Source organism: Odontesthes bonariensis, chromosome 18 (assembly GCF_027942865.1).
Source record: "Odontesthes bonariensis isolate fOdoBon6 chromosome 18, fOdoBon6.hap1, whole genome shotgun sequence".
NCBI lineage: Eukaryota > Metazoa > Chordata > Actinopteri > Atheriniformes > Atherinopsidae > Odontesthes > Odontesthes bonariensis.
The window spans coordinates 24,062,591-24,068,778 of NC_134523.1; positions in this window are offsets into that span (position 1 = coordinate 24,062,591).

A 6,188-nucleotide genomic window follows, 5' to 3' on the forward strand; every position below is an offset into this window, starting at 1 on the left:
CAGTAACACCCACTTTACGACAAAAAAATCAAAATTACAGTAACCCGGATTTTTTTAAGTAAGCGACGCACCTCCACGTTATCAGTGCTAATGTACAGTAATTAATAAATTATAAACAGCATAGTTTGTGCCTGTATAAGCTTGCCCATAGGAAACCGTTTCATGGCCGAATATCTCAAGAGAGCAGCCAGACGCCTCTCGAATATCTTCGGAACAGCTCCAAATGTTCAACAACAAGCAGGGGTGAGTAGAACATCATGTTATAATGTGAAATCAAGGGCCCAATGTCAAAAAACCGGTCTTATCCTTTAATGTGTATAAATCGTCAGCAATGGAACATTATTTCATATTGCACCATGGATCCGGATCTGCGAGCGAGGAGAGCTGCTATTGTGCTGCTGCTGCTGATGCGACACAGGAGATCACATGATCTACTGTCATTGGATAACGCACTCCGTCTGCCATGGCAAATTTGCATAAACTTCGAGCGAGCCCAACTTTTTGACGTGCCGCAAGTCCCCCGCTCGCCGTGCCGGAATCCCAGCATGCTTTGCGAGCACGGCTACAACGATCGGCCGGATTTCATTGAAAATGAATTGAATGCGTTGGATACGGCTTGCGTTGACAGAACAATGGACGCCTACCGTAAGGGGAGCAATGCAGTAGAAAGGATTTGGTCTATATTGTCATATTTATTCAATAACATGATCTGTCAGATTGATCTAAAGACTTGCACCATGTACTTTATAAAGTAAAAATGTCGTATCTTAAAATAACGTGATAATTTCACGTTATAACGTGATAAATATATTGTTAAAACGTGAAAAAGATATTGTTATAACAATAAACTTTTCACGTAATCACATAGTACTAAGCCTCTTCTTTTTTTTCGTCGAGTGGCAGCAATACGCTGCCGTAACAAATAATCAAACATTTGATCGCTTTAGAATCAAGGTTGAGAAGAATAGTGACAGGCAAAAATAGCCAACCTAAAGCATGCGTCCATAAGAGGGTTTCTAAGGTTTCTAACACAGCGAAATATGGAAAAATACAAAGGGGGGCGAATACTTAAGCCATTGTACATAATGACCACATTAAGCGCTAAATCATAACAAAAATGGTTCACACCAAAAAAAAAATGTTGGTGAGAAAATTCTTAAAGGATTCACACAATGTGCAGGTGGTCCAAAATGTCTTTGTCAGTTTTGTTTGCAATTTAGTTTAAGACTTGCAGAGAGATAGATGCTTGTTGCTTTGTACATAAAAAAGGAACAGACTCTTAATGGAAAGTTTGCCTAAGGTGAAAACTCCTTATCTGTATAATGAACAACTTCACATGAAACAGTTGTTAGGCTAGATGCACATGCATTGTGCTGATAATGTCTTCATTTGTGGAGCGATGTTTTTTCTGATTCATTTCATTCAGTTCATGTACTGTGGTTCAGCTGTCAGACAGCTCTGACACTTAAAGCAGAGAGGAACATGATGGTCTTTCATAGCTGAGGGATTTATCTAATCTTTGTGACTTCTTAGAAAACCATAGAAACACAGACAGCCAACAGTCAGGTCAGGAGAGCACGGACCTCTGACGAAGTTGTGTGATGAGGGATTTCTTATTACTATTGAAGTGTACAGGCAAAAAATTCCAACAATAATTTTTTGAACAAAGTGAGGCGGGACTGTTCATTTGATTGCAATCTGCAGTTCATGTCACAATATGCCACTACTGCCTACTAAAGGGATCTTTTATGTGGTATGCAATAAACTGATGTCTCCTTTAGCTGACTGTTGATTGTCTGCAGATATCCATTCTTAAATTTTTAAGAATAAAAAATTTAATTCAAATTTAAATTCAAGAATTTAATTCTTAAGTTTTTTCTTTTGAATGGACACTATCAGAGTTTTTGGTGTAATTAATCTGCTACACATCCTGAGCTATTCAGTGCTTTTCTGTTTTACCACAAGGGGGCGTTATAGCTCAGAAGTTTCTCAGCTGTGGCTCAACCAAGCTGCCAAAGCATTTTCACACCTCCAGAATTTTAAGTGTTTCTCTTCTTTAAAATTTTAATCAGCAGAGATTTGTCAAAAGTCCTGTTCTCATGGCTGATCAGTTAATTCCTTTACCAGTTCTTTGAAGGCATTACTTGGTTCTGTCAGAGGAAAGACTGTCTCAGATGTTAACACTTCCTCTTTATGACCAAAGAATCTGATTAATGATAGATTATTTCAAAAACTACAACAGGAAAATATCTGGGATTACCTAAAGATGGAAACTCATTCTTAACAAACTGTAATACAGACATGCTGATGGTTTTTCAGTGGAAGCCCACAGGTGTGAAGACAAATAGTCGTTACAATTTTTATAAGAGCATGAAAAAATTAAAAACAGGTTTTTGATGGGGGAGTTTTATATATATATATTTGTATATATTAACCTTAAAATAGTTGCTTTTTTGCAGATGTTTGATAATCCTGATAACTAAAATGATCAGATACATTATATACTTTATAGATCAGCCAGGTACAGGGGATATAAAACGTGTCCTCCATCGTGTTGCCCAAATCAAATTCCAAAGTCAATCTGAACAAACTCAACTGTTCGAGAGCTTTGAAGATGTTAAATAGTTTTGTGTCTCTGCTCGCCAGACCTGAAAATCACAAGCCTTTTCAGTAACATTTTACTTTTCACCCTAAAATCAAAAGCAGATTGGATCCTAGTATATTGTGTAGCTCTTCTCTAAATGGAGATCCAAAGGGGAATTAAAGTGTTCTGATCTGTACAATGCTGGAGCTACTCATGAAATGTTTATATTTAGATACTTACTGTGTCTACCACCATCTTGAAATTAAAGTGTCAAATGAAAGTCTGCTCATCAGTAGTCCTCTTGGGTCATGTGTAGATTTTGATCTCTTACTTTTTCATCCGAACTGGCTGTTCTCCTGTGAAGGCTCCTCCAGAGACTCCGTCCTAATGTGGCCGCTGGACCCAATTCAGGTAGAAGAGGAGAAATCAAACTGAATTCTTTTTGCAGAAAAATCTGTCTGGATGTAATCAATGATTTATGCAATGTCACTACAATACAACTATTTCTTGGGTCGAAAATATCACCATATATGCAAATTTACAGATTTGGTGCAATAAAATTGGGGTTATTATGACTATAGTGCATCTGTAATGTGGTTTGGCAGGAAAAAAAATCCCAAGATATAAACTCTGTAAGTTAAAACTTTGGAGCATTTGGTTGGGTTTAATCCCTGTGACAATTCATCATATATTAAGAAATATTTTGTAATAATTATTGCAAAATTCTGAGTTTCACCTCTGTTTGTCTAAAGCAAACTGCAGTCAGAACACTTAAAAGTAATGAATTATTTTCTCTGTTATACTTTTAGAAACAACGTCCTCGCTGGAAAGACAGATGTCAGACGCACTCCCAGACAGACAGACATTTGAATCAATCAATATCCTTGTCATTGAGTAAAGTCTACTTCAAGTTCACACGTTCTCAGGGGCGTCTGCAGCCGGCTGCTCATTTTGTCCAGGGGAACTCCACTGACCCCTGAGCCACTGCAAGGGATTGTCCTGATGCAAATCAGGAGGGGGAACCAATTCATCGTTGCACAATTCGATTAGACATCTGCATATTGAGCATCTGCACCCCACAAAAATCTGCCAATATCTACCCTCCATCCCCCACTGGTCCCCAGTGGGGTAAGCCCCCCACGACCCCAGGGGCAGCCCCTGTCCCTGCTCTCTAACCGCCTCCCCTTGTCTCCCCCTCTCATCCCCTCCTGACCCTGTCAGGCCCGGCTACAATACCTGACCCCGCCCCATAGACGAGACAAGTGGAGTTCAAGGTAAATGTTCCTTTCTCTAGATCCGTCTGCCCGGCGTGGCCCCTGTCCGGCCCCTGTCCGGTAATCACATGCACCGCTCTTTTTTTTCACACCCTCTCACACAAACAAACTGTTTTTTCTCTTCAACCATTTTTAAGAAAACATGTCTTAAAAGACCAGCATTGAAATTGAGGGCTTTCCTTTCTCCATTGTAAACTGCTCTCATTCAGACATCTTTGCCACTCAGACGATTTCCCTCCTCTTTTATTTTTTTTTGCTCTTATTCCTCATTAGGTTCTCTCTCAGTGTTTGGAAAAGAGCGCAAACATGTCAAGAAGTTTAAAACAACATGCTGAGCCTTGACACACTCAATGCAAACTTGAGGCAGGTTTGACAAATAATATAAAAGGAGATTTAACAGTGACATGTTGAGGTATGAACTGGCATCGCTTGATATATTTGATCTGAATCATTCATCATCCTCCATTAAATCTAAGGTGATGCTGCACTCTATGATGTATCTAATGTATGTCCAGTGCTGGTTAACAACGGTGTTGCCACATTAATGGTCTGGATGTTTAACAAGGCTCTGAAACTCCATGCATTTAGCTTGGTATGCACATTGAGGGTGGAACTTAACACAAATGGAAGTAAATCTTATTGAACCTGCCTTACAGGGCCACGGTTTTGCAGGTGCATCATGAATCTCCCAGCAACCATGACAGTGTCTGTAATAGTAGAACTTCCTCATCGGCTCAATATGACAAACCAGGCTCAATGATCTGACTGGATTTAAAAACAGAAGTCATCTTTCTCTTTCAGAGGATGAACTTGTTTGGGTATATCACGCCTTGGTTTTCCTTATAAATATGGTTCGTTCAGTGAGAAGACTGGAAGCAGAAGTAAGCCAGCTCCTTACTTTACATATGCCTGAAAAGAAAAGAAAATCGGTGAAATAGCTCAGCAACATTTTGTGTAGTTACAAGGTTGTCTTTGCAGTTTTCATCATTTTTAAACTGTGATAAATGTACAGTGTAACACAGATTAGCTGTCACAGGGTCACCAAGGACGAGTTCCACCACTAAAAACTATTGATTTGGACCATTCAGTATGAATTTCTGCCATTTTTTTTTCATACGAATAATAAGAGACTTGAATGAATCCATGCAGGCTTCAGCAGAAGAGAGTCAGAGGGGATATTTATATTTTCAGGGAGTGTAACTGTGATCATGTTTCCATTTTGCTTAAATTAATTGGAGTCTATCAGTTTTCAAGCTTAATTCACTGGACAGACTTTAAGGGATTTTATTTTCCTTTTCATAAAGTGGGGTTGTGTGAGGTACTTATGAGTATTTAGCGCCTTACCTGCAGTGGGCAGCAGTCAGACTGCTCTGAGTTTGGAGAATCAGAAGCTATCCTAATGGGTAAATTAAAGCTAAATGCTAGCTACAAGTGGTCCACCAGTAGAGTGCATTTTTCTATTTAAGACAACTCAAACCACAAAAAAGTCATGTGTTTGAACAAAAGCCAAATATATATATAAATCATTTTATATTGTGCATCAGACTGTTTACTTCGTCACTATTTACTCAGTTAAAGAACATGTTGCTCCCCACTGCAGCCCTGCACTGTATGTTATATTTAAAATAATTAATTAAATACTCCATGAACTCATTATGTTGAACTGCATGTGATCTGATGAAAAAAACCTAACTGAATTGTTCCTGCTGAATTTATTTTATTGCTCAAATTATTTGTGAGCTTTCCCATCTACTCCACAGCCCTTAATTATCTAATGCACATATTTGAATTATGGGACATTTGAACAAACAGATGTGTGAAAAACATGAAGCTTTTTAACAAACAGAAGCTGAAACAAGTCATTTACTGCAGCATCTTAGATACCGTGTCCAGATTGGAGGTTTCATGTACTCATAGCAGTTTGACATAGCAGTCAACTATGTAAAGTCTTCATGCTACGCAAGGTAAAACACATCCAGTGTCCATATCTGTGCTCACATAGAGACTGAAGTATCCTCATATCTGTCTCTCTTTGACAGCAAACAAGTGGATTTCGGTGAGTGTTTAAGTGTCCATTTAAAGGTGAAATAACTTGGTTTATGTATAAAGGTTCTGCCATCATTACATAATTTATTAAGTTGGTAATGTTAATAAAAAGCTCACATTCAAGTGTCTCTCCAGACATCCACTGCAGCAGTTATGGAAGATCTGGTTCTGGAAAAGACACGAAGATCAAGTTGAAACATTGATTCTGATAGTATGAATGCATCCAACACTAAATCTTAAAACACTCCTGCAGGGTTTGCATGTAATCCTCATTGCTTGTCTGT